Source organism: Zingiber officinale, chromosome 8A, assembly GCF_018446385.1.
Source record: "Zingiber officinale cultivar Zhangliang chromosome 8A, Zo_v1.1, whole genome shotgun sequence".
Classification (NCBI taxonomy): Eukaryota; Viridiplantae; Streptophyta; class Magnoliopsida; order Zingiberales; family Zingiberaceae; genus Zingiber; species Zingiber officinale.
In genome coordinates, this window is record NC_056000.1 from 62,170,711 (window position 1) to 62,187,625 (window position 16,915).

Here is a 16,915-nt window from a genome sequence, read left to right on the forward strand (position 1 = left end):
CCAATATGATGGAAAATAGCAGAGGCGTAAAGATTAACGGTTGATTATGAAGTTACATACTTCTTACAAGCACTGTGTCGGAGCTCAAGACTACAAATAATCGTTGATACGTATATAGATAAAGGGCAGAGGAGGAATTATGATAGAAGGCAAGGGCATTTTGGTCATTTGAGGGGAGTTCCTTTTAGGAAACTGCTCATCATGGGAAAAAAGAGGGGCTCTCTCTTCTGCGTTTTTTCAGGCCGTCGTCGCCGCAAAAGAGGTTCTGCGCTTGAGGTCGTTGCCGTTGCCGTTGCCAAAGGGGGAACGCCTCTCCCTCACTCGCTGCCGCTGTCGTCGCCGCCACCGCCAAAGGGGAGGTTCGGCTGGTTTATTCCGCTGCCAAGAGAGGCCTTCCTCCCTGTCACGCTCCGGGCTGACGCGGACGCCGGCCGCTGACCGCTCCCCTTCATTTCTTCCTCTAGCTGCCACCTCTTCTCTTCTCTCTCTTGCTTCCGCGACTAGGCCAGCCGTCGCCTTCTTTCTTCTTCACGCCGACACTGCCGGGAAGCATCGCTGCCGCCCCAAGAGGCCTTCGGCATCACTCGTCACGGCCTTTGCCTGAGCCCGCCAGCATGCCGACAGCCAACTGCCCTCCTCTTCCTCTCTTCTCATTGTCGACGTAGCTGTCGGAGCCGCTGTCGGCACTACAGTCCACCGCCACAACCGCTTTTTCCCCTTTTTTGCACGCCACCGACCAACCCTTTTTTTCCAACGTCATCACCCGCTCCACAACCCACGACGAGCAGCTCTTAGTCGTCGACGTCGCCATCGACACCTCAGATCTGTCAGTCCGGTTTTCCGACGCTCGGCCCGTAGTGTCATATGCCTCTAATGTCGATCGGGCCCCCGAACCCTCGTTGTTATTATGTTCTGACTGGACTTGTGTGATGTTTATATGTTCCGACCTTCGTGCCGCTATTGTATCTCGACTTACGTGCTGATCTCATATCTCGGCCTACGTGCCGATCTCATATCCCGGTCTGTGTGTCAATATTACCTCCTGGCATGCGTGCCAATATTATCTAGCGACCTGCAGCTAGTCGTCCAGTTCCGTGTCGCATCCTGCTCCGCTTCGTCAGATCCAGCCTTTCATCCAGCTCAGAGTAATCTATTCTTTCTTTCGGGTCACAATAACTCGAGCAGCGCCCCATCCGAGGGCGCTCCCTGGGCCAGGGTACGTTCTTCATACTCACTCTACATTCATTTCATTATTATGCGTCTTAATTTCTTACTTATATACTAGTTGGATCTGTCTCGAGCATCGGAGAATCAGGGACTGAGGTGACCCGGTCACTAGCTGCAGGTAGCGTTGACTAGAGGACTTATGACGACTTGATCAACAAAGAAGTCATCTCAGCATATCCCCCCCCCTCCCTCCGGGACATCGTGATTTCGTCATCATTCTATCCACCTCATCTAGTGGTCCCTCTGACTCAGATTCCGGACAAGATCAATTGAGCAACTCTTTTTGAGGGCGGAGCTGAAGCTCTAAGCTATAAATAATCATGCAACTCTTTTAGAGGGAGGAGTCGAAGTTCTAAATATAAATATCATGCAACTTTTTCAAAGGGAGGAGTCGAAGCTCTAAACTACAAATAATCACACAACTCTTTTAGATTGAGAAGCTGAAGCTCTAAATTACAAATAATCGCATAACTCTTTTAGAGGTCAAAGCTGATGCTCTAAACCACAAACAATCACATAACTTTTAAAGGGAGAAGCCGAAGTTCTAAATTACAAATAATCACGCAACTCTTTTAAAGGGAGGAGTTGAAATTCTAAACTATAAGTAATTTAACAACTCTTTTCTAGGGCGAGTTGAACCCCAAGACTACAAATAATCATACAATTCTAAGAGAGCAGAGCCAAAGCTCTATAATAAAAGTGCTACATTTATTATCTTGACAATTTATTATCAATGAATGATAATGCACCTCTTTAAAAAGGTAGAGTCCAAAACTCTAAACATAACGACTGCATCTATCATTTTGTTAATTAATATCGGTGCTAGTGTACTCTTAGGCTGCGTTTGGTAGCCTGTAATCTATCTTGTAATGTAATCCAGATTATATTACAAAGTCGATTATTTTGTTTGGTTTGATTTAAAAGTTGTAATGTAATGTAATCTGGATTACAAAAGGTAGTGAAAATTTGTAATCTGGATTACAAAGCAAATGTTATGTAATCCGATTACATTACGAGGTCATTGTTTCACCAAAGTTTAAATGCCGAATATACCCCTAGTCTGTTGTCGACCGCCGCCCGCCACCGGTAGCCGACCTTCGTCGTCGGTCGCCGCCCGTCGGCCGCCGCCGGTCGCAGGCCGCCGCGGTCGTCGGCCGGCCGCCGGCAGCCGACCGACCGCGGCCGCCGATCGTCGGTCGTTGGTTGCCGATGGTTACCGCAAACTCTGGCAGAGGTGTGGCGACCGCCGATAGAGGTCACAGGATATTTTTGTCATTTTTTAATAATATGAATTACATTCCTTATAAAAAATAATGGACACCAAACAAAAGAATGTAATCACCTTTGTAATCAAAGATTACATACACTATATTACCAAACGTAGTAATGTAATCTTGATTACATTACATTACATTACATTACAAATTTGATTACATTACAAGCTAGATTATATTACACCCAACCAAACGTAGCCTTAGAGCACAAAGTTGAATTGTTGATATAATTAGTTTCTTAATTCATTAGTTATATAATTAATTAGATACTCTAATTTATTATGGATTTCAAATAGGAAACAAACAATATAGGAAATAATAATAATAATAATAATAATAATAATAATAATAATAATAATAATAATATTAATTTAAGTCGAGAATTTTACACATTATTATTAATTTATGTGTTTAGATTACATCTGATTAATTTTAGAAGTAGATAGTTTTATTCTAATTTATCTATCGGATAAATATAGAAGATAAAGTAAATATAAAAATTAAACTATTTTAAAGAACCACTTCATCGAGGTCATTGGAAGTAATTCATAATAGATAGACAAATGATTAAAACTACCAAAAGTGGGTTGTGAATGTGATGTTGTTCAAAGACACTTTACACCTCTATTTATAGTTGTAGTTTGTGAGACTTCAATCAACTCAAACTTTTATAATCCTTCAATCTAAATGTTTAAAACTTTATTCGCAATGACTATTTCTTATCCACTTGACTCAAAAGTGCATCCACATGACTCAATCCATATCAATTGATTCAATTATAAAACTAGTTGACTCAACTAGATAATTTTGGTGCAATCATTTCTAAGTGGTTGAGTTTAATCATATGGATTTGATATGTTTGATAAAAGATTTAAGTTAGACTAACATTGTATTTCTTGATGCAGTGTGTCAAGTGCGCAACAAAGGTTAATGAGTTCCAAAGGTGTTAAAAGGCTAATGCGTTTACTAGAAGTTCAACAAAGGCTAATAGAAAATGAAAGTTCAAAAGGTGTTAAAAGATGAAGGAAATCTAAGTTAAGATTTAGATACTTGGTGAAACTCAATAGATGTTGGCATACAAGAAGTCTTAGTAGGTTGGATTAAGGTTGATCGGAGATTTGACACACAAGAAGTTTTGGAGGTAAGAATTTTTGCAAATTTGTTGTGAGACTCTATGAATAAACTATATTCAAGGTGTTGGATAGTTTTTTCACTTAGGTGAAGTCTCAACCAAGAAATATGTATTTTATAATTATAATCGATGAGTCAATCGATTGAGAGTCATAAATAGTCAACTGATCTAATGAGTTGATTCTAGAATTGACTCTAGATCTTTTTTGTGTTGTCCATTAAATGATAATTCAGTCGATAGATGCAAAGTCAATTGACTAAGTGGTCGACTAAAGTCATTTCTCTTATGATCATAAAGGTTTTATTTTGAGATGAGTTGACTTGTTCTTGGAAAAATAATCCAATATTAGGATAACTTATGGAGCAATCAATTAAGACTTTATTTAGATAAACATAATGTTTTTATTCGGAGGGAGAGTTAAATTTTAGTCAATTGAGTTAAAAATTTCAAATTCATATATTATCTCATTTAAATAGGAACTTATTCAAAATAGTCAATTGTGTAAATTGGAATCGATTAAGAACTATTAGAGTCAACTATTAAGGATATTGAATTCATTAAATTTCTAATTATATAATTGTTATCTTATTTAGATAAGTGTTGGATTTGACTATGTGGATAACAATTGATTGAAAAATATTGAATAGTATTGAGTAAATAGTGGATGAAACCGTTGTGAGGTAGGTCTTTCATGATTGAAATCCAATAATCGACAGATGTCGAAGGAGACAATTGATACTGATATGGTGCATAAAGATAGGGTCCAATAAGATCAGATAGTCAATAGTCAAGGAGATATGACAGTCAAAAGTCAAGGAGACGTGATAGTCAATAGTCAATAGTCAATAGTCAAGGGGACATGACAATCAACAGTCAGGAGAAAGAGGGAGTTAAACCGCCACGCATCACTAGTCGCATAATTCCTGGTCGGTTGCCGTCAGGCTAGGCCCTCAGATCTGAGACATAAAACTACGTTTGAAGTAGCCCTAGGCCTGCCCTCGACTGATCAGATCTTCCCAGCTCAGGCTGTGTAAACAGACCTGGTACTTTAACTAAGACAACTCCCGGCCAACCTTTCAACGATCAATTCGTGAAAGATGGGTCCCTCACCGCAGTTTCAGATAAAACCTAGGTGGGTCGCCACAGCTCATCCTCCTTATCAAGACTCAAGCTGGGTGGTATGTTTGAACGGTCATCTCGAGCTGTCTGTAGCTAAACCCAGGTGGGACAGAAAGCGCTAAACGACAACAATGTCAGGGAATCGTAACCTCCTATCAGAGAATGATTGTCGTACGTTAGAAAATATTCCAATGGTTTGCTATCACCTGTGAATGGAACCTTCCTTCCACCAATAGGAGGCCGCCGTACATCATCTCTCACCTGATAGGCTCTGACACCCGACATTCTCTGACAACAGGCAGACTTTGAAGGTATGCAACATCATATAAAAAGGGAGGTCCTCTTCCTTAGCTAGGTACACACACATACTCACTTGTCTTAAACATTTCTTTTTTCCATCGTACACTGTTCTTCTGGGGAAAAAGGACCTGACTTGAGCATCAGAGGGCCTACGCTGGGGACTTTTTCCCTGGTTTCTGGTCTCTAACGCTCCGGGTGCTCATTTGAGTGTGTGTAGAGTTCAGGTAATACCAGTCCTCATACTAAGATCAGGGAGTTCCACGTGGGGGTTTGCTTTTCGGACATGTATACACTGGGTGCGTTAAAGTCGCCTCTTCATCAACACCAACGCCATCTTCGCAGGCCTCCGTCTGACTCAGATTCTAGACAGGATCAATTTGGCGTCGTCTGTGAGAATCTCCTTCACCTATTCTGGAATGTGACGATGGAGGACATTGGTAAGATCAACGTCACCATGATAGCCGGAGAGTATGAACTGTTCATGGAAGCCAAGCAGTGAGCAGCTTTCGAAAAGCACACCACCGCTTCACAACCACACAGGATGCCTACATTTTCAAAGGACTAGACCCACGCTTCCGACAGGGGGTCTAAGAGGAAACAGCCCGGGGATTTTCCCCAAGCCTTCTATCGTGACCCTTGCCCGAACTATTATAACAAGAAAGAGCAACACCAGGCCTCCACGACCGAGAGTTCCCCGCCCAGAGATCCAAAGAAGGGGAAGACCATAGTTGTCAGGGAGGAGCCGAGAGAGTTGCCTGAGGAGTTGCAAGTTTTCTTCTCTTATAGGGTGCTCGAAGAAAAACTACCGAAGGGTATAAGCTCTCAGCCATCAGAGAATATGATGGAAGCAATGATCCAGAAGATCACCTTCACAAATTTTGGAACGCTACGTTGTTACATCAGTACAATGATGCCATTAAGTGCCTGGTGTTTTTAAACACTCTGTCCGCCTCTACCCAAAAGTGGTTCGACAGATTTTCTGTTTACTACAACAAAAATGTTAAAAGACAACACCCCTACGACAACGGTTTTAAGAGAAAGCGTTGCGTATTTGCTCAAAGACAACGATTTTTGCCAAAATCGTTGTCTTTGAACTCCCATTAAATATAACAGACAACGGTTTTGGGAAAACTATTGTCATTGAGCGATTTATTTTTGAATCAACAACACTTTTTACAACGGTTTTCTAAATCCATTATCTTTAAGCGCTTTTTTAGTGGTTATGACAACAGTTTTGATAAAATCGTTGTATTTGACTTTGGTCTTTTTTTCCCCTCGCGCGCAGTTTTGTTTTCCCTCTCTCTGAATATCTTTTCGGCGCCGTGTTTTCCCCTTCGCATTCCCGAACTCTAAGCCATTTTTCTTTCCCTCTCCCCATACAATCTCTTCACGACATCCTGCTGACCGCTCGATCTTCCTCCACGACGGTGTGCTCTCCTCTCTCTCTCTCACTCTCACCCTCACTCTTGATTTGTCTACCTTTGGCTCCTAAAGGTTCGAGACAAGCCACGTCCTTGGTGTGCTCCTTGAATCTTCCCCTCTTTTGGAGCAAGCCTGGACCCGCTGCCTGCGTGCCAAAGAAGGTAGCGCCAGCTTCGTCATTGACAGGAGCAACGCCGCAGTCTTCATCGCCTTCTCTAGGGCGTAAGCCGCCGCTTCACTGTCTGCCCTTGGAAGAGGGTTCTTTGAACCTGTTTCCCTATATAGCAGCACGCACGAGCTCTTCGCGTCGTTGGGAAGAGGCGAAGAGGACAGCGGTGGGAAGCCGCAGCCCGTGCTCCTCCAGGGCGGCGCCCTCCGCTTGTTTATGAATTTGTAAATAAGTAGAACGTGGGTTGACTGGCGGTTAAAGCAAAGAAGATCCTCATCCTCTCTCTTGTTTGATCCCTCTCTCTGGTGGAGAAGAAATAAATGGTGGACCAAATCGATCTTGACTGGCCTTGGAGCCTTCCCTTTGTCCTTCTCCTCCTCCTCCTCCTTTCCTGCTCTCTCTCCCAACTCGCTTCATTGTGTCACTCCGAATCATTTTGGGAAAACTCTGGCCTGGGATCGATCCGTGATGGAGCCCCAATTGCTTCGACGGATGATGGCCCTAATATTGCGGTGGCGTTGCCTATCGAGGTCAGGTAAAGTTCTGATTTTTCCTGGCACTTTGCTTCCCGTGGTTGGAATTTGGTGCAAATTGCGGGCGAGAATTGTTGGATTTTGCCGAAATTGTGCACATCCTTTCTTGTAGATATCCTTGGAGAAGTTTCTTTTTTTTATGCCGACGGAGTTTTCCAAATTAGTATTTTCTTTTCTTTTCCTTTTGAAAAAAAATCACCATTTCTTCTTTTTTAGTTCAATTTAGCAGCTTTTGCTGCCGCTACAGGCTTTGGTTGTTCCTTGATGTATCGGAATAATTCATAGATCAGAGAAGAATATGAAAACATACGTCTATTTCGCATGTAAGCAAGCTTCTTCTGCAGGGTCTATAGCAGACTGCAAAGGCATCAGGATTTTAGCCATGACATCCTTGTTTATTGTTGTTTTTGTTCATGTCTATAGAACTACAGCAGAGTCAGAGATGCATATTTCTACATTATATGCTCCAAGAAGACTGTCCATTTTCTAACAAAGAGAGTCAACAAGTTTTAGTCAAAATAGGCTAATTTTTCCATGCCTGGAGAAGGCAACAGAATCTTTGATGTCAAAGTCAGTCTTACATTAGGAAGATTATGAAAAGATGACAAATGATCCAAGTTTGATCTGCTTTCCACCATAAAATTAGCATGTGACCTCTTCTATACTCCTTTTGTTGTTTAGTCAGTATTAAGATAAGAAGTTCTGATTTTAATTCATTAATCATGGTCCTGTATACCATTAGCCAGCTCTCCTGAATTTTAAAAAACTAAAATTTTAATAAGATGTGCATCTATTTGGATTTTCTTTAAGGTAATAATGTGATCCTATGTTTCTCAAGGGCATAAGTTGATGTCTATTAATATCGTAATAACATGTTATCTTGTCTAGGTAGATTTGTGATTGTTTCTTTTATTGCTATTGTTAGCTACTGATATCAGATACTCAAAACAAGTCGGCAGTACCAGTTCCTTAAATAGAGTTTCTTTAAATATATTTTGAACTTTCAAATTACTTTCTTGAAGAATTTGATTCCAGTAGCTGGCTGTAGAGTTTTTTCACAGGTAACCAAACAACATAATGAAGATTGTAAACGTCTCTTAAGACTAATAGGTGTGCCTACTATTGAGGTAAACTAGTCCACTTTCACTTATTGAATTCTTTATCCTTCTACAAGAATTTGAACTAACAATGATACAATTTTACTTTCTCTTGCAAACATTTCCTAAAGTTGCATGCAATTGCATAATATACAAGTATTGTATCTCTTGTTTTAGAAGCTAAACTCATCTTTCTGATCTAAAGGCACCCTATGAAGAAGAAGCTCAATGCGCAGTTTTTTGCAAAAGTGACAAGGTAAAATGATGCAATGTAACACAATCTATTTTGTTTTTTTAACTTTAATATCCTAAACGTATTTGTTTGTTATCAATCTCTAGGTATTTGCGGTTGCCTCAGAAGACATATATGGATACTTTAACTTTTCGGGCACTAAGGTTTCTCCATCATTAATGGATCCTAGTTCCAAAAAAATCTATGTGATGAAATTTGAAGTTTCAAAGGTATATTTATTCTGCTTATTGCTAATTGAATTACTGTATTTATTCTCATCCTTATTTTTCAGGTTCTTGAAGAGCTAAGACTCACTATGGATCGGTTCATTGATTTGTGTATTCTCTCTGGATGTGATTATTGTGATAGCATTAAAGGTAAACTAGTTCCTTTGTAGCTCAATATCAAGGTCATTTCGTTAGTAACTCTTTTGTCTTGAATCTTTGCTGTTTTCTGGACTGCTGATGGTCAAATTTTATTGTCATATTACATCTACTTTTCCCTTTTTGAACTGTGATGGCTTGCAGTCCTCGACTTTGAATTTCCCGTTGTAATGATTAACTTCGTGGGATTTCATATTTCTCGTGGTGAATTTATTCTAAGGAAATACATTTTCGTGAATTTACTTATACAAAATTTATGGCCCAATAGTTCCAAATCCACAAGCTCGAAGGCATATTTTAGACCACAATTTTGCTTGCTGTTCGTGAGTTCCTGACTTCCTTTTGCAGGTTTGCATGGAAACTATGATGCACTTAACATGCACGAATATGCCTGTGGAGAAGATCGACCACGCTCTGAATACCATCAAGGCCAATGGTATTCAAAATGTCCTAGCACTCAAGGGGATCCTCCTCATGGTCAAGATAAGTTTGTTCAAGTGGCTGGTGGATTTGCATGCACCCTTGATCTGGTATACTTCTTTCGTACATTTTAAAGTCTTTTGGCTTCATTTATGGGGATTTTAATAGCTCGCGAGTGGCCTTTGTTGAGAATCCTCTTTATCTTTTATCTTCACTGATTGAACACTGAACATCAAGATATACTAATTTTGTAAATTGTCCTTTTGAAATATACATAACTAAATATGTGGGCTATGGCCTCCATGACCAATGAAAGTAATAGTGTTGTTTTTTTTAGCGATTGAGTATTTGTACTTGAAAGTTTATCTTATTTTAGACATTTTTTTTATTGTGTTAATGGATGTATTTTGCAATTGGCTTACAGGTGCAACATATTCGAGCTAAGTATGGAGATTATTTTGGTATCACTGTTGCTGGGTATCCAAGTCAATTTAGAACAATCTCAGTCCAAATGCTATTTAGTTATTCATATTGACCATGAATGTTATTCCTAAATACATTTTCCATTTTAGAGGCTCATCCTGATATGATACAAGGAGATGAAGGTGCTACATCGGAAGCCTATAACAGTGACCTTGCTTATTTGAAGGGAAAGGTTCCTCGTCATTCTTATCTAGAACATGATTAATTCTACAACTTGACTGTGACTAATTAAGTAATGCCACAACAAGAATTTGTATTGCATAAGTTTTGTTTCTTAGAGACTATAAGTTTGTATTGCATAAGTTTATATTGAATAGAGTTTTTCTCTTCTATTTTGCAGACATTGAGTGTTGTCCTGAAATTCTGGAAATCCTTCTCTCATGTCAAGATATTAGAGCTATGCAAAATATTTATTCTCTGGTTACAATTCATGCAGTACTTACATATGGAGAACATTAATGGAAAACATGTGATTTATGGGCAGATTCAGTGATGTTGCGATCCGAATGGGTGGATTGCGTACTAGACTATATTCATTACTAGGTATAAATTACTAGACTTCAAAAGATGGTTGAACACTTTGTTTGTGACTCCATGACTTATTGATTTTGATTCCATAGTGCCAATAATTTGTTTGTTCACAGCTAGCTATCTCCTTTTCTCAATACTTCATTCTTGCATTTCTACCATGAGCAGAATTAGCTGACATTTCCTTTATTTATTGTCTCTCTTTGTTCTCATCTTTTGCTTTGATATGTCAATACCTAATATACATCCATGTGTTATCTTGTTGATTAAACATTTTGTGAATTTAGTTATAGGTAAAGTCGTGGTGTCCTTATAATTTTGTTTGGCAACCATGTGTTATCTATGGTCAGGACTTCTACTTCCTTTTCCTAAAAAATGGTTTCCAAACATGCGTCGAACAGTGTTTCTTGGTATGTTTCTTTTTGGTCCAAAATTAATAATGGTTGGGTTGTGTGAGTAGCTTATTTAGTTGTTTCCAAATTATGCAAAGACTGACAATGTGGAAGTCATCTCTTTGTGAATTGTTAGATGATGACCTTTTATATCTTATGAGTTGCTCTACAAATTTCTTGTTTGTTCTCTCCTTATGGTTTTCATCTATATGTCATGACTCAATCTTGTTTTTCCTTCTATCTCACAGTCTCCATGTATACAAGGTGGTAAGGATGAGTTTACATCTTTAACGTTTTATAGAAAACATCTATATACTGTAGTTTGATTTCTTAATAGTTCGCTCTATATACTGCATGTTAGTTTGGTCAAACGAGTGACAAGGAGGTATAATTCTCAAGGAAGAAAAGATCACTCCTTCTTTTGTGTTGAGTATAATGTAATTTTGTCCTGTGTGAATGGATGTTGCCGACTGTTTCTTGATACACACTGATTTGTATCGTTTTGTTTGACTTGTGTAGCATGAAACAACACCTAATATCTGTTCTATCTTGTATTTCTTGTTTTCCAGGAATTCGTGTTGTCATGTAGACTATAATCTGGAATTCTGGAATTTGATAAGTTTTGTTAAATTTTTCTCTTGCAGGTCGGCAATTCGTGAGGCTTCAGTTTTTTTTGATGCAAGAAGTGAGCTTTGTTAGGATGTAGCTTGCCTTGCTAATTTGTAAATTAAAAGCCATATGGAGAACAACAAATGGAAAACATGTGATTTAATGTATATGAAGAACAGTAATGGAAAACATGTGTATTTTGATGAGTAACAACTTATTTTGTATATTTTTGTAATATGTGTGGCTACAAGATAAATTATATATGGATGTTTATTTTGGATTTAATGTAGTAAATATTTAGTTTTGTATTGGTGGTTTGCTTGTATTAAAATAAGATTGGTTGTTTGGTATTAATGAACATTAAAGACAACAGTTAAAAATGTTGTAAAAACTATGTAAACCACAACGGATTTTTTTTGTAAAAAGTGATAAAATACAACGATTTTATCCATTGTAAAATATATTAAAATTATATACCATAACAGTTTATAACTATTGTAAAAAGAAAAACAAAATGAGTAAATATTATCTACCACAACGGTTAATATCTGCTGTAAAAAGAGTTTACCACAAGGGTTTATTTCTGTTGTTGAAATTATTTACCACAACGATTTTAAAACGTTGTCGTATCCTTCGTAAACAAATTTTGAGCATATAAACAACAACGGATAAAAACCGTTGTCAAATGTCTACAAAGACAACGGATTCAAAACCGTTGTCATAGGGCAATACATTCTATAACACCCTCAGTTACAATGGTTTTTTGACCCTACGACAACGGATAATATCCGTTGTCGTTTGCAGTTTTTGTTGTAGTGGTTGGATCCATCACCTACTTTAAGGATTTCAATAATGCTTTTCTGTGCCATTTCGCTAGTAGCAGGAAATATCAGAAGACTAATCATTACCTATTTGCTCTCAGGCAGGGGTCTGCAGAGCCCTTGAGGGCCTACATAAAATGCTTCTATCAGGTAGCCCAGGATATCCCATCCGCTACCTCAAAGATCTTGATGAGTGCTTCTCCCATCGTTTGGTGGAAGGGGAGTTCTTCCGAACCCTTATTTGAGAGCCTGTGAAGAATTTTGATGAGATGTTGGGGAAGACAACAAGCTATATTAATGTAGAAGAAACCCAGACGGCATGGAGGAAAGTAGACAAGGCGCTTGCCCTTGCCCTTGCCCTTGCCCTTGCCAACAAGTTGGAGAGAAGGCCTCCCCAACCTCCAGCTTGACCCTTTACCCGCTCTAAGGAGGCTCGACCAGGATTTCTGCCCGATTAGGAATCCAAGGGGGCGCAACGAGTCGAAGCTGTTCAAGCCCCCAGACCTAGTCAGTGGGGGCCTCGTTATTGCACCTACCATAGGTCCCACACCCATTCCACAGGAGTTTACATCCAGTTCACCTGAGATTCTCTGTGGCCAGCCAAACTAGGCCTACCTCTGCTCGAGATCACGCCCAAGCTTTAGAAGCTGCTGGCCAACTCGCCTACTGCCGCAGGGTAAACAAGTAAATCCCTACCTGAAAGTGGAGGTCAGGGAACTCAACAGCCAGACCTGGGCAAGGAGCTAGTGGAATCCCCTGTGGAAGAGAATAGGGAAAATATCGCCATCTACAAGATCGGCATGATCTTTGAGGGGCCCACAGATGGACACTTTGCTAGAGCCTGGAAGTCTCATGAACACCTCTTAGAGATACACACGGTAGGGGTGCAGCCGGGAACAAGCTACAGGGCTCGTAATCGGCTTCGGGTCGAAAGATCTGGAGGGCATAGAGCTCCCTCATGATAATGCCCTTATAATCAAAGCCGTCATCACCAACAGCCGGGTGGCCAGGGTTTTCGTTAACACCGAAAGGTCTATCAACGTGTTGTTCAAAAATGCATTCGAGGGCATGTAGATCGATGTTAGTGAGCTTCAACCCGTAGCCACCTCCTTGTACTGGTTCACTAGCAATGAAGTACAACCAATTGGTTAAATTAAGCTAACCATATCTTTGGGTAGCGAACCATTGGTAAGGACATGGAGGAGCACCTTCATCATAGTGGATTCTCCATCCTCCTATAACATTATCTTACGGAGGCCCGCCCTACATGCTCGTAAAGCTCAAAGAACCCAGGACAAAGGAATCCATGTCATCCAAGAGGAGCTTCTGCCTATAACTGAAGAACTCATTCCCTAGGAGGAGGTCCAGCTTTATCTTGATTGTCCGGAGAGCATCACTTACATATCAAGAAACCTGCCGATCGAAATTAAGATGGAGTTGGTCGAATTTCTAGTGCGTAATAGGGTGGTCTTCACTTGGACCCCCAAGGAATTGCCGAGAGTCAATCCTGAGGTAGTAGAGTACAAGTTGCATCTCCTCCTTAATTCCTGGCCTGTCAAGCAGAAGAAGAGAAACTTCTCGACCGAGCAAAATAAGATCATCCGAACTGAAGCCGATAAGCTCTTAAAAGCAAGACACGTTAATGAAGTACAATTCCCGCCCTGGCTCTCTAACATGGTCCTAGTGTCCAAACCCAACAATAAGTAGAGGGTCTATATCGGCTTTCAGGACCTTAACCGGGCTAGCCCTAAAGACTACTACCCTTTACCGCGGATCAATCAAATGGTGGATTCAACCTCGAGCTATGAAAGGATTTGTATGCTCAATGTCTACCAAGGATACCACCAGATTCCTCTAGTTCGGGAACACCAAGAGAAAGTTATCTTCATCACAGCCGATAGTACTTTCTGTTATACAGTCATGTCATTCGGGCTACCGAATGCAGGAGTTACTTATTAGAGGATGATAGACAAGATCTTCCGAGAGTAGATAGGGTGAAATGTGGAAATCTATGTAGATGGCATACTGATCAAGTCTACTCTGGCAATAAACTTGATTGCCGATGTGGAGGAGGCCTGCAGTACACTGAGGCAGTACATGCTAAAGTTAAATCCCTTGAAGTGCTTGTTTGGAGCTCGAGGAGAAAAATTCCTAGGATACCTTGTTGCCGAACGGGGGATTAAAGCCAACCCGGAGAAAGTTTAGGCACTTCGAAACATGCGAACGCCTTGGAATCTAAAAGAAGCCCAAAAGCTGGTGGGAAGAATCATAGCACTCTCCAGGTTCATATCCCGATCTGCAGATCAAGCACTTCCCTTCTTTAAAGTGCTCCAAAGAGCTGCCAAGTTTCAATGGGATGAAGAATGTAGCAAAGCTTTCAAGGAACTGAAGCAGCACTTGGAGACCCTGCTTTCATTGTTTAAACCTATTACTAGGAGCCTCTCTAGGTGTATTGTCAGTTACCCTAAGACTGTGGGGCAGTTTTGGAAAAAGAACAAGATGATGCACAACGACCAGTGTATTTTTTCAGTCATCTATTAAAAGGGGCCGAGTCTCGATATCCAATTTTGGAAAAGTTGGTTTACGGGTTGGTTCTCATGGCTCGCCGCCTAAGACCTTATTTTCTAGCACACCCAATTACTGTACTGACCAATAGTACCATGGGGAAGACCCTTACCAACATGGGGATAGTCGACCGTCTCATCAAATGGGCAATTGAGTTGGGAGAGTACGATATACAATATCAGCCCCGAACAATAATCAAGGCACAAGCCCTGACCAACTTTCTGACGGAGATCCATCAGCATGATTCTGAGGAAATATGGAAAATCTATGTAGATGAGTTATCCACTCAACAGGGAAGTGGAGTGGGGATACTTCTTTTATCCCCTCAAGAAGATATCATGCAATTAGCTGTCAGGTTAAACTTTAGAGCTACTAACAACGAGACAGAATATGAGATGCTTTTAGTTGAATTGCAGGCATCTTGGCATGTAGGAGTCACTCGGATAATCATTTACTCAGATTCCCAGTTGGTGGCTCAGCAGGTGGCTGGCAACTTTGAAGTCAAGACTGAGAAGCTACAACTTTACAAAGAAGTGTATGAGAAAATGAAGGAAGGCTTCAAGGAAGTCACAGTAACTAAAATTCCTAGAGCAACCAATCAGAGAGCAGATGAATTAGCTAAGATGGCCAACTCTTTGACCACTTGGGTCCTGGATAAGTTAATAGCCCAAAGTTTCCTGATAGGTCAGATCGACCTACAGAACAACTTGGAAGAACCAATCTACTAGAGAGTCATAATGATCATTTATTTTCAACAAGGTATCTTACCTGCCGATGCTGAAGCAGCCAGATCGATTAGAAAGAGAGCTCATGCATATACACTGATCGGGGATCAATTATACAAGTGGGCATTCTCTTGACCACTGCTTAAATGCTTAGGCTCGGACGAGACAGGGTATGCCTTGCAAGACATTCACCAGGGATGTTGCGGTAGTCAGATAGGAGGAAGGACGCTAGCCCGCAAACTATTGTTGACCGGGTATTTTGGCCCACCTTGTCGAGAGATGCTCAATGATTGGTGGCCATTTGCCTCTCGTGCCAAAAGCATCAAAACCTAACCCATCGGCCGACCAAGATTTTAAAGATCTCAATAGTCCCTTGTCCCTTGGACCAATGAGGTATGGACATCATGGGATCTTTCCCTATAACTCCTAGGCAAAGGCGATTTCTACTCATCGCGGTGGATTACTTCTCCAAGTGAGTGGAGGCAGAGGCCCTGGCCAAGATAACGGAAGGAGTCGTTTTCTAGTTCCTATGGAAGAATATCTTATGCCAATTCAAAATCCCGCATAAATTAGTCTTAGACAATGGGAGGTAGTTTCAAGGACACAAGCTCCAGGAATGGTGTTAGGGGCTTGGTATCACCTAGGCCTTCACTTCCGTGGCGTATCGTCAGAGCAATGGACAGACTGAGGTCACTAATAGAGAGATAGTCCAGGGGTTGAAGGTCAAGTTGGACCACGTGAGCGGCAATTGGGTGGAAGAGCTTCCTAGTATCCTTTGGGCATACTAAACGACTCCACGAGAAAGTATAGGGCTCACTCCCCTTCATCTCATCTATGGCAATGAAGCAGTCATGCCGGTCAAGGTTGGTGTTCCGTCTGGCAGTTACTGTATGACCCTGAGAATACTAGCGGTGGCTTTCAGAGCTAAATCTTATTAGTGAAACCCGTGAGAGGACGACCACCCGGTTAACTGCGTACCTACAACAGATGCATCAAAACTATGATTAGAAGGTGATCCCCCATTTCTTGGGAGAAAGGGATTTGGTATGGAAAAGGATCAGACCAGTAGGAGAGATAACTAAGTTAGCACCTCAGTGGGATGACCCTTATAAGGTCATTAAAAAACTAACGCCTGGTGTCTATTACCTACAAGACGCTCAGGGTAGAAAGTTGGATTGCCCATGGAGTCCAAATCACCTTCAGCCTTATCGTGTCTGAAAATGTTACTCTTTGTACTAACAGTTTTTTGAGAGAAAGATCCATAGTTGCGGAATGAGTACTACAGGCATATGCACAAAGCACTCGGTTGGGTAAACCCGGGCAGGATTATGCTTAAGTCTTTTATGCCCTTTCTCCTCGTGCAAGCCCCAAGTAGAGCTCTTCCAAACCCTGCCTAATAGCCCAAGCTCAGTCGGGCGAAGATCTAAAAATCTCATTTATGATTAGCTATTGTAGCTCTCAGCATAAGGAGTTCCTCTCGCTTG